The sequence below is a fragment of the Mustelus asterias genome, chromosome 12 (genome assembly GCF_964213995.1).
Source record: "Mustelus asterias chromosome 12, sMusAst1.hap1.1, whole genome shotgun sequence".
In the NCBI taxonomy this organism is placed as follows: Eukaryota; Metazoa; Chordata; class Chondrichthyes; order Carcharhiniformes; family Triakidae; genus Mustelus; species Mustelus asterias.
Window position 1 is genome coordinate 26947973 of NC_135812.1, and position 13403 is coordinate 26961375.

The 13403-nt window shown below is 41.1% G+C and overlaps 1 protein-coding gene across 5 annotated transcripts in view; it reads left to right on the forward strand.

Moving 5' to 3' along the window:
• The first annotated feature begins 754 nt into the window (after positions 1-754).
• Positions 755-13403, forward strand: part of LOC144501328 (protein-tyrosine sulfotransferase 1-like) — a 130818-nt gene continuing 118169 nt past the window's right edge. For all 5 annotated transcript variants that reach the window (XM_078224938.1, XM_078224942.1, XM_078224943.1 and 2 more), the window contains exon 1: positions 755-897. The gene's annotated coding sequence lies outside the window, so the exon portion shown is untranslated. The remainder of the gene's footprint in view (positions 898-13403) is intronic.

Sequence of the window (13403 nt, forward strand, 5' to 3'; positions counted from 1 at the left end):
AGAAAACAAATGGGATACATATGGCAGCATCTCCTCTCACCTTGTACTAGAATCCAACGATCTTGAGATTCCCACAGTGCATGAACTAGGATTTGATAATAACAAGCACAGTGCAAAGTATTCTGGAGGGGATAATACTCTCTGTAGTTTCAGTTAAGAATTTTAGACAGCTAAAAGAATCCCACTCAAAATGTCAGCCTATAATTTTTGTTCAAATGCTGAGTAAACAGCAGTGCAGTAACACTATTTTCTGCCTTCCTGGATTTAACTATATAAATATTACCTATTAAACAGATTAAAGACGTTATTAAATAGAAGATAAGGGAAGTCATATAAGAAATGAGTGCCTTCCATTAATATCACCAACGGTAGCAGTTAAGCTTAAGTTAAGTTTTTATTTATTAGTCACCACTAAGGCTTGCATTAACACTGCAAGGAAGTTACCGTGAAATTCCCCTAGTCAGCACGCTCCGGTGCTTGTTCGGGTCACTGCACCTAACCAGCACGTCTTTCAGAATGTGTAGTTAACCTATCATAAAAGAACAATGTTGTGCCAGAATTTGTTGACAAAATGTCTAACAAGCATTTTGCTATTAACCTGTAAATCATTCAGCAATTTGTGGTGAAGAGATCTTCTGTCCATTGTGAATTGCTACAATTATTAACAATTTACATAATTCTGCTTTTAAACCAATGAAATTGGCAACTCAATGTCAACCTCCACATTAGTTTCAATAAATTTCTGAATTTGCACAGCAAATAAAAATCAAACTCTGGAGGTTAAGTTAGGAACTTACCAACATAAAGACTCTTTTAATGACAAGGTTCAAGTTCCTGCGATGTTACTTGAATTCTCTGGTCACGAAAGAAACAATTGAAGTTTCAACTCTGCAAGTGGTAAGTTTTTCTAGGAAATATTTTAAAATTTACATTCTTACTTTTCTTTGTGTTTTCCCTTTCTGCCTTATTTTCTTTTGCTCCCATAATTCAATCTTTCTTTTCTTCTCTATTTCCCTTTCTGTACCTGGTTTGGCTCTAATTTACCCACTCGAATCCACCCTCCCCCTCTGCTGCTTTCTCAATCCTTAAGTCTCATTGGTTTCATTGTTTACCACGGTCCCAGATGCCATGTTGCCCTCACTGTGCCATTATCAGCTTACATGTGGAATCATACAACAGTTACAGGATAGAAAATGGCCATTCTGCCCTTCATGCCCATGCTGTCTCTCTGTGAAGACAATTTGGCTACTCCCTCTCTTCCACCCTTTTTGCATAGCCTTGCAGATTTTTTTCTCTTTTATCCAGCATCCCGCAACTAGCAGGAGCGATATTTTTTAGAGCTGAAGGAAAACTCTGTAAATTCAAGATGCAAAGTTCTGTGAAAACTTATTCCTGTGCTTGTTCTCCAGCAACATCTTAAATTTTAGAACTACCAATAACTACTAGCATTATTAGTATTTGTACAACTTAAAGTTAACCTTGTATTTCAAACTTTCCTTGCAGATGCTGGCCATGATGGCACAGTGGTTAGCACTGCTGCCTCACAGCGCCAGGGACCCATGTTCGATTCCCGGTGTGAGTAACTGTCTGTGTGGAGTTTGCACATTCTCCCAGTGTCTGCGTGGGTTTCCTCCGTGTGCTCCAGTTTCCTCCCACAGTCCGAAAGACATGCTGGTTAGGTGCATTGGTCATGCTAAATTCTCCTTCAGTGTATCCAAACAGGCACCGGAGTGGGGCGACTAGGGGATTTTCACAGTAACTTCATTGCAGTGTTAATGTAAGCTTACTTGTGACACTATAAATAAGTATGAGCCAATGTGACAGTATTTATTATGGCGTCTAACCATATTAAGGTCTGGGTAGCACAGTGGACGCCGCATTTGGAATACTGCGTCCAGTTCTGGTTGCCACACTACCAGAAGGACGTGGAGGCTTTGGAGAGAGTACAGAGGAGGTTTACCAGGATGTTGCCTGGTATGGAGGGGCTTAGTTATGAGGAGAGATTGGGTAAACTGGGGTTGTTCTCCCTGGAAAGATGGAGGATGAGGGGAGACTTAATAGAGGTGTATAAAATTATGAAAGGCATAGATAGGGTGAACGGTGGGAAGCTTTTCCCCGGGTCGGTGGTGACGTTCACGAGGGGTCATAGGTTCAAGGTGAAGGGGGGAGGTTTAACACAGATATCAGAAGGACATATTTTACACAGAGGGTGGTGGGGGCCTGGAATGCGCTGCCAGGCAAGGTGGTGGAGGCGGACACACTGGGAACGTTTAAGACTTATCTAGATAGCCATATGAACGGAGTGGGAATGGAGGGATACAAAAGAATGGTCTAGTTTGGACCAGGGAGCGGCACGGGCTTGGAGGGCCGAAGGGCCTGTTCCTGTGCTGTATTGTTCTTTGTTCTTTGGCTAGCATTGCTGCTCACAGCGCCAAGGACCCGGGTTCGATTCCTGGCATGGGTCACTGTCTGTGTGGAGTTTGCACATTCTCCCAATGTCTGCATAGGTTTCATAGAATCATAGAAACCCTACAGTGCAGGAAGAGGCCATTTGGCCCATTGAGTCTGCACCAACCACAATCCCACCCAGGCTCTACCCCCATATCCCTACACATTTACCCGCTAATCCCTCTAACCTACACATCTCAGGACACTAAGGGGCAATTTTAGCATGGCCAACCAACCTAACCCGCACATCTTTGAACTGTGGGAGGAAACCGGAGCACCCGGAGGAAACCCACGCAGACACGAGGAGAATGTGCAAACTCCACACAGACAGTGACCCAAGCCGGGAATCGGACCCAGGTCCCTGGAGCTGTGAAGCAGCAGTGCTAACCACTGTGCTACCGTGCCACCAGTTTCCTCCGGGTGCTCCGGTTTCCTCCCACAGTCTGAAAGACGTGCTGATTAGGTGCATTGATCCGAACAGACACCAGAGTGTGGCGACCAGGGAAATTTCACAGTAACTTCATTGCAGTGTTAATGTAAGCCTTACTTGTGAATAATAAATACATTTTAGATGCAGAATTTCAATCCAGCCTGAGCTCAATAAGAGGCAATTAATCAAGTTAGCTGGGGGTTTATGTTACTTTCACACTGCTACCCATATTGCAATGTGGGTGAAAGAAATCATACAAAAAACAGAAGAGGAATCTAGTTTTTGTACGTCTCCCACTCAAATGATTTCCATCAACTTCAATTTTTTGAGTTATATAAATAAAAGTTCAATCCGGGTCTGCGCTGAATATGGTAAAATGCATGCCTAGATTGTGTAGCACTTGCTTAGAACCTTTCTTGTGACAAATTTTAAAAAAACATCTGTGTGCTTCTAATCATTTATTTACTTTCATGCTCTACTCTCAGAATAAGTAATACATAAAGGCCGTCTGAGCCAGAATGTTAAGTAAGAGCACAATAAGTCTCTTTCGAAGCCAGAGAACTCCTCTAAGGCCATAAGCTTACGTGGCCAGGAACACAAAGAAAGAAAATACCCTGAACCTTTTTCAGGCAAACTTGCCAGACTGAGTTATTTTCTCTTTCTGTAATGTCTGCTTTCCTACAGAGTTTCAATCATTCTCCAGTACTTTGCAAATTTGTTTACATTAACCATATGTACAGATGTAAGTAAGCTCAGCTTTCTGCCTTCTAGATGTGCCTATCCTGCTAATCTGTCTCTCAAATCAATCTAGTCCTTTTCTTCAGACTTCAGAGCAAAAGCAGTATTGGAAATTGAAACAGGAACAGGAGTGGGGATACATTCAGCGTCATTATCCTATACTGAGCCACAGGATGCTGATTCCTGGGTTATTACAACTGCACAAAGTAACATTTTGATGCTTTTAGATATTAGGTATAAATGGCCTATTGATATTATTGCTAGACTATTAATCCAGAAACTCAGCTAATCTTCTGGGGACCCGGGTTCGAATCCCACCATGGCAGATGGTGGAATTTGAATTCAATCAAAAATACCTGAAATTAAGAATCTCCTGATGACCGTAAAAACATTGTCGATTGTCAGAAAAAACTTATCTGGTTCACTAATGTCCTTTAGGGAAGGAAATCTGCCATCCTTACCTGGCGTAGCCGACATCTTACTCCAGAGCCACAACAATGTGCTTGACTGTCAACCCCCATTGGGCAACAAGGAATGGGCAATAAATGCTTGCCAGCCAGCGACGCCAATCTTTCACGAATGAATAAAAAAAACCTGCTAACATGGTTGAAATAAGCACTGGAAATTAGTTGTCACCTGAGAACACTCGTATCATTCTAAATAATTCACATTTTTTCCTAAATTAGCTATACTTGTTTGACCTCTTAGTCTTCATTGCTCCTTGATCACGTAATATAGGTTCTGGTAGCTGACAAAATACTCCAGGTATGTTTGAAAGCTATCGGAATGCCACCTGTATCTATCAACCCTTTGGTCAGTATACCTTTTTAATATTTATTTTAAATAATGTACTTATATAATTAAAGCTTTCATGACTCCTCAAACATTAAGTGGTAAAGTAGCAAGCCAAACATACCAGCACTTTGAGATTTAGTCTTGAGGAATGGCTGTAAAAATCGATTTGCCTTGGTGCCCCTGACACTGTAGGAAACGATGAAAAAATAAATGAACCATTAACTCGTAACCACATCAGTTTTACACCTATAAGCATCAGATGAAAATAGGAATGAGCTTATCATAATATCCTGATGGGAAAATGCCTTACCAGCAAGTACTCATTGTACAGGATCATGAGGAACTTAGGCAAAATACCAGGGACAGCCTGTGTTTCTGCAGCAATGTCTTGGAAAAAGTGACTGTCATCACTAATCAAGGATAAACAAAGACAGTGCCTGAGTATTTTTGTAGTGTGGGCATTGTTATATTGTAGGAAACACAGTTCAGAAGTATATTTTTACAATTATTTCATAGCAGAACTGAAATTTGTGCCATTATCTTTTGGAAGCATTACTGTACTTGTTTGGTAGTATTTGTTGCTTGCCTGTCAGAGACTACTTTACCCACATTGTCTCTGCAAGCCTATTTATTTAGTGTTAATAATTGATTATCTTTTCAGAGTGTTTGTTCTGGTAACTTTCTTTGGCCTTAAACATTTTAGTCTGGAATAAATTCCACTTGTACAGAAACAAATGTGTGAATTAGGTTGGAGAAAACTACCAAAAGCAGTTAATGATTTGTTAACTAATACTTTAAATAATGCTGCACAGTCTGATCATTTTAATTGTCCCTGCAGGCTGTCCAATTGTCCAACACTGACTTCATATTACAAACTGTTGTGACTTGTGTTCAGCCTTAAACAAGGATAAACACATTACAGTGTTAAAGCAGTGGTTAAAATTGAGAATTATATTTCCTTTTGTATCTTGTGTAAAAGATATAATTTCTGTACATGCATCTTCCACACTCTGATGTCACAACCTCAGCTCTTTCCTCTGCAGAGAGGGATCAAGACCTCCATATTATACCCAAAAATAATTGTTACAAAATTCATTCTGTCATGTTTCCCCTATACACCCCCATTGGTCCAATCATAAATTGGATATAGATTGGCCATACATTGTCATGTAACCCCTTATCTCTGTTTGTAGTTTAAATGCAAACTTTATTTGTTCCTGCAATTGTTAGCTAACCATGTGGACTTTGCAACTAGTGCTAAGCTGTAGCTTTATTCTAGCTGTACAGAAATCCTAACCTAAACATCATTTTCTTTATTAATTCTAACAAAGAAAAAGAAGTACAATCTCAAAAATTTAATACAAAACTGCAATCTAGCCGAGGCTTTAAAATACTAAAATAATAAAAGGGGATTATACTTATTTATATTTCAACAAATAACAAAAGTTCTTAAGTTTGTATGACTGCACCGAGGAAGGTAAAAGAGATAATGTGGATAGCTTCATGTCTCAATTTTGACCTCCCTTGGCTTTCAATAACAATTTTTTGTGAACTTTGTCACCATGCACCTGCTGTCTAGAAAAATATGTCTATGATTTAAATGGGAAGGTTTTAATTCACTCAAATCCCACTCACTTGCACAGTTAGAACCATAGAACCATAGAAAATTACAGCTCAGAAATAGGCCTTTTGGCCCTTCTTGTCTGTGCCAAACCATTTTTTGCCTAGTCCCACTGACCTGCACTTGGACTATATCCCTCCACACCCCTCTCATCCATGAACCCGTCCAAGTTTTTCTTAAATGTTAAAAGTGACCCCGCATTTACCACTTTATCCGGCAGCTCATTCCACACTCCCACCACTCTCTGCGTGAAGAAGCCTCCCCTAATATTCCCTTTAAACTTTTCTCCTTTCACCCTTAACCCATGCCCTCTGGTTTTTTTCTCCCCTAGCCTCAGCGGAAAAAGCCTGCTTGCATTCACTCTATCTATACCCATCAAAATCTTATACACCTCTATCAAATCTCCCCTCAATCTTCTACACTCCAGGAAATAAAGTCCCAACCTATTCAATCTCTCTCTGTAACTCAGCTTCTCAAGTCCCGGCAACATCCTTGTGCACCTTCTCTGCACTCTTTCAACCTTATTTACATCCTTCCTGTAACTAGGTGACCAAAATTGTACACAATACTCCAAATTCGGCCTCACCAATGCCTTATATAACCTTACCATAACACTCCAACTTTTATACTCGATACTCCGATTTATAAAGGCCAATGTACCAAAGGCACTCTTTACGATCCTATCCACCTGTGACATCACTTTTAGGGAATTCTGTACCTGTATTCCCAGATCCCTCTGTTCAACTGCACTTTTCAGAGTCCTACCATTTACCCTGTACGTTCTACTTTAGTTTGTCCTTCCAAAGTGCAATATCTCACACTTGTCTGCGTTAAATTCCATTTGCCATTTTTCAGCCCATTTTTCTAGTTGGTCCAAATCCCTCTGCAAGCTTTGAAAACCTTCCTCACTGTCCACTACACCTCCAATCTTTGTATCATCAGCAAACTTGCTGATCCAATTTACCACATTATCATCCAGATCATTGATATAGATGACAAACAACAATGGACCCAACACCGATCCCTGCGGCACACCACTAGTCACAGGCCTCCACTCAGAGAAGCAATCCTCCACAACCACTCTCTGGCTTCTTCCATTGAGCCAGTGTCTAATCCAATTTACTACCTCCCCATATATACCTAGCGACTGAACCTTCCTAACTAACCTCCCATGAGGGACCTTGTCAAAGGCCTTGCTGAAAGGCCTTGTTAAAACCAAGCAGTCAAAAACTCTTCCATCCTACAATGATCCAACGGTTGTTAAGCTGATTTCCCAAAGGATTTAAGATGGCGCCGGAACGTGGCAATTTCTTGTGAGCTGTGCCCAGCATACCCTCTAATTATATCCCTCACTCTCGTTCTATGCTTCTATTCTAACTCTTTTCAACTCTCTAACAATGTACTATTACAATCTCGTAGAGATTTGGAAGTTAATCTTTCTCTACACCTTAGCTTTGACTGCAATGCTACATTCTGCACTCTCTCCTTTCCTTCTCTATGTATGGTATGCTTTGCATAGCGCAAGAAACAATACCTCTCACTGTATACTAATACATGTGACAAAAATAAATCAAATCAAATTAAATCAAAAGCTCTTTTAAGCCCTTATCCTCCGAAAATCCCCTGAGAAGAAATAATTGCTGTGGTAGTGGCACTTCATTTTAATAATTTTAGGACCAAGCTAGCTTGTTCCATGACTTGATCCACCCTATCAACGTTGTTGTAGATTTTACAATCGAAAATGATGAGAAAAATGATATTTATAGAATTGTGAGCACAGGGTGTAAGAATAAATTGAGGTAACTAATTACAATGTGACTCTACCCAAAGAGTGACTCCCATTAGTTCTGATGTATTACCTCTTGGATTTGGTTGCAGATGTGGGTGACAAACATCTCATGCAGGCCTATATGAAGAACAGCCTCCTTTTGGTTGGCCATTGCTTGTTCCTGTCTTTCAACTCTAGTCTTCATACATTGCTGAAATAGCTGTACTTCTCAGCATGGATATGCACTTGAAAATTAAATTAGCTATTGTATTCTGGATCTGATGACAGTGGAAGATGAACCCATTACAATATATATTTATTAGATTAATAAACAAAGAAGCATTGAAGTGATAAGATTCTCTAGGCAATATCACATTCACACATAAATTATCATTAGTAAGTACAGTAGCATAGCATGTATGTATTATGCATGTTATCTTGCCAACTCAGACAACCACAAGCCTGAGGTCAATCAGGCCACTGCTAAATTGCCCCTTGGTGTCAGGGGGACAGGATAATTGTGGATAAGACCAAAACATTGAATCTTATTCCCAGTTTGATTCCATAGATACCCCTGTGATAACTGGTGGCATCAATTCCAGGCAATAGACTGGTGAGAGTCTCCTGTTTCAAGTAGAACATGCAAGACATTAATAAACCAGTGAATCCCACAGTTATCCAAAATTCATGAGAGAACAGGCTGTATGTGGGTTACCCTGGCTGGCGGCTAAAACTGCTTCTTCACACAGGGACCAAAAACATTGCACTAATTACTTACTGACATGTGAGCATTAAATTTTCTAGGTTCCTGTCTCACCACATCTATATGACCTTGGGTCCTATCAAGATCACAAGAACACTATTTAATTCAGCTCAACCTGTACCCACGACATACCTTTTACAATATGTAAATATTGTCAAATGGGAAATATGTCAATAGTATATTTTCATAGATTCATAGAATGCTACAGTGCAGAAGGAGGCCATTCGATCCATCGAGTCTGCACCGACAATAATCCACCCAGGCCCTATCGCCATAACCCCATGCATTTACCCTACCTTGTCCCCCTGACACTAAGGGGTAATTTAGCATGGCCAATTCACCTAACTCACACATCCTTGGACTGTGGGAGGAAACCAGAGCACCCGGAGGAAACCTACACAGACACGGGGAGAATGTGCAAGCTCCACAGAGTGACCCAAACCGGGAATCGAACCTGGGTCTCTGGCACAGTGCTAGCCACTGTGCCACCATGCCGTCCCATTTTACTGAACGCAAATTATGCTTGTCCAGTGATGGTTGAGGGCTAAATGTTGACCAGAACACCATGAAAACCCAGAAACTCATTGAATCATTCACGTCCAACTGACCAGGCAGACAAGGTTGCAGTTTTACGTGCAGGTGTCTTTGCCCTTTTTTCGATCCTCTGAAGGGGCAACCAGATTGACCACAATGGCATTAACTTCCAATGCCTGCTCTCCAGAGTGTTCCTTGCCAATGACCATTAACTTAACTTTTGGCCACTGCTAAGGGGTGAAAACTGCATCCTCAATGTTTTCATGAGTCAATCCATAAGTAGGAGACTTCTGTAAAAGGAGCCCCAGCTCTCAATAGTTGCACTTCTGAGGGCTATTCCGTCTGTGTTTTGGACCTGTACCCTTGGGAGCTCCCTAATGGAATGAAATTACTGCTGGCTCTGGGGTTGCCTGCTGGTTTTCCAATCCCATTTGCATGACCACAGAAATTTTAAAACACCACTTCAGACATGTATTTGGCATACTATACAGTTATGATGTGAAGATTATCAAAATACTGCCTGAACTGCAGTAGATAAGAATTTGTGGGTCTTGCAGCAGAGGAACCGTTTTTATTCAGAGTGTTCCTGTTCCTGCTGCTCTTCAGCCTCTGATTACATGCTGTGCAGTGTCCATTACCAGTTGCTCCCTCTTGTCCCGGTAAGAATTCTCCAAGAAAAATGTCTCTGAGCTACAGTTGTATATGAAGCATTCTTGTGAGATAGTTCAGCTGTCTAATCATCTTGGGTGATCCCTACGTGAGGGGAAAAGGAACATGTGTTACCATGATGCGTGTGTTTCTACTCTACAGTGTGTTTTTAATGAGTGGATTTGTTTGGGTGGGGGTAGGAGGTGGCGTGCAGTCTGAAGAAGCAGTTTTTAAGGACACCATTTACAGTTGGCCTGCTAACAAGCCACAAGATTTTTCACTCACAGCTTCTCTTGGCTCAATGCCATCACTCCAAATTTCTGTTGTTCTTTAAAGACGGACAAAGGATATAGTTTTGACATTTTAAAGAACATTAAGAGTTGCCACATGCACACCTGTAGTGTAAACTGGATTAAACAAATATTGTATTTAACAAATAACAAGTAGTTTCTGATGGTAATTTGATTGCTACAATACTGTCTGCAACAGGAATGCACTTAGAAGCACTTCTAAGTGTCAGTCACAATTTAAATCTGAAACATTGTGGACGTGAAAACGCAGGTATGATAGATGCAAGAAATTGTGCTAGTGCTTCTGGTGTCAAGGCATTGCAATGTTTAGGTCATGGTGATTATAGTATGCATAGTATAGGCTTAAACTTAATTCGAGGAATCAGTCTGCAGACAGTCATCCTTCCACTTCTGTTCCAACGACTTGTGGGGAGCAGCTCTCATGTAATCACCGACCTCCTACTAAGCATAGAGTGAGAAGAAAGTTCCACAGTGAAGCATCTCTATTGTACCTTTTGCAGCAAAGCATCGGAACTGTCAACATTGCAGGTGTACTTTTGCCTATTTCTGCCATTCTTCTGCACCAGAACAAACAATTGGATTGAAATAGGAGTAGCAATCTATAAATTATTTTGTTTTTTTCCCCCTTAGTCTTGTTATTCATTGTGTTCTCTGTGCTAATGGAAATGTATGCTGAGCGCTTCTAAATTATGACATTGACTCAGGCAAGGTTAGCCTTCCTCCCAAGTTGCTTGATGGGTCATGGGAGCATTGTCATCTCGGTCCCGTTTTCACCAGGATTATTGAATCCATCTAAATATTCATGAGACACCATAGATGAATACAGACATAAGGGAAAGGGTCACAGAAAAGTTGTACATGAACAGGGCAGAGCATGGCAAGGGAGAAAACTGGGAGATTAAAAGAGAATGCTAAACATAGTTAGGATGTCAGAGGAAATATGACAATAACTTATCAAGGAACACAGAATAAAATATTAAACTAGCTACAGGCACATAAATGAGAAAAGGAAAGTTGAGGTGGAAATAGGGCCGTTGAGAGATGGACAGGATAAATCAAAGGCAGTGTGAACGCAAGCCTACTTGCGGCACTTATAAATAAACTTTTTTAAACAAAATGGCAGAAATATTAAATACTTTGCTTTAGAATTTACCAGGAATTTGGTTAGGTGGTCATGACAACAGAAGGGGAGATTAGAAATGGCACAACCACATTTTAAATAAAAAAGGAGAAATATTAAATAACTAATCTAACTCTTTGAAAATAAAGCCCCTGACTTGAATGGATTACATCCATGTAATTTAAGAGAACCTAGTGAATAGGAGGGGCACTATAACACATATTTAATAATTAGTTCAAAAATGTGCTGTGCCAGAGGATTAGAGAGAGCTAAGGTTATTTCTAGATTTAAGGTCGGAAACAGAAATGTCCAGGGCCTATAAACCAGTCAGCTCAACACTGGTGGGAGGAAAACTTACAAAATCTAAATAGAAATACATTTAGAAAGCAAAAATATAATAACAAATAGTCAGCACGGACTGTCAGTCAGGTGAAGGCAGGTTCAATTGAGGCACTCATGAGCGAATTGGATTATTATCTGAAAAGTAAGGATGTGCAGAGCTTTGGGAAGAAGGCTGGTGAGTGGCACTAGGTAAATTGCTCCTTAGGAGAAGCAATGCAGACACAATGGGTTGAATGGCTTCCTTCTGAGCTGTAACCATTCTGTGATTTTAAAAGGGATCCTCTTACCTGACCAACCTCATTGAACTCTTTGAAGAAGCAAGAAAGACTGGAGAAGGATAGTTCAGTAAATTAAATTTTATCTACATTTCCAAAAGACCTTTGATAAGGTGCCACAGAGTAGTTAGTGAGACTGGAGCAAGTGAAGTCAGGAAACAAGTAGCATTGTTCTATTACAAAGGCCACTTAGCCCAGCTCATCTCATCCATCCAGAATGACCTTAAAGATCCCCTCTTTCCCACAATATCCAATTGATTCTAAAACAATTCCAGGGTTTTCACTTACCATTTTCCAATCAGATTTTCAACCCTTGTGATCCTTGCTACAAGACGGAATTGCTGCTGCCGACCTCGGACAGCTTGGTGGTTTTCTGGCAATTTTCAAAAACATCGGCACCACGACACTTCCCGAAGATCAGGAGCAGCAAAGCAGCAACTTCAGTGAAGCCGATCTGAAAAACCGGCTTTAAAAATCAGAACAGTCAGGCTGAATGTATAGTTATTAAGTATTTCCAGCATAAATTTGCAAATGACACAAAATTGGGCAGATAATCAAAAAACAGAGCAAATCTGATCAAACAAATTACTGCCCATTTAGTCTACTCTTAATCATCAGCAAAATAATGGAAGGGGTTGTTGACAGTGCTATCAAACAGCATTTACACAGCAATGGTCTGTTTATTTAAAGTTTATTTATTATTTATTAGTGTCACAAGTAGGCTTACATTAAATGCAATGAAGTTACTGTGAAAATCCCCGAGTCACCACACTCCAGTGCCTGTTCGGGCACACTGAGGGAGAATTTAGCATGGCCAGTGCACCTAACCAGCACGTCTTTCGGACTGTGGGAGGAAACCAGAGCACGCGGAGGAAGCCCACGCAGACAGGGAGAACGTGCAGACTCCTCACAGTGACCCAAGCTGGGAAGCGAACCCGGGTCCCTGGTGCTGTGAGGCAGCAGTGCTAACCACTGTGCCACCCTGCCACCCTTATTCATGCTCAGTTTAAGTTCCATCAGGCTCACATAGCTTCGGACCTCATTGCAGTATTGGTCCAAACTTGGAGTCAAAAGTTGAATTCTAGAGGTGAGATGAGAATGACTGCCCTTGACCAAGGCAGCATCTGACCAAGTGTGGCATCAACGAGCAAAATTCAAGTCAATAGGAATGGGGCAAAATTCTCCACTGGTTGGAGTCGTACTTGCACGAAGGAAGGTTGTTAGTGTTGGAGGCCAATCATCTCAGGCCCAGGCTTTCACTGGTTCACTGTTAATGTCCTAGGGCTCAGGAGGTGTGTGTGTGGGGGGGGCAGGGGGGGAGGGGGTGCACATGGTGCAAAACACCAGGGCCTGGGGGTGGGGAGCAATATTCGGTAAATGGAGTTCACATTGTTGTCCAGAATGAGCAGCGAGAGTTTCAGACCTGAAAGACCAACTTTAAGAAAAAATTTGGAGTTGTCAGCCTGACAATTCCAATTTTTAAAAAGCTGGTCTTTCGGGTCAGTTTCACTGCCAGTTACTATGTGCTGCTTCCAACTTTGGGAAGCTTTGTGGTTCCCATTTTCTTAAACCATGCCTAAAAACCATGAAATTGCCTGAAAGTCAGCAGC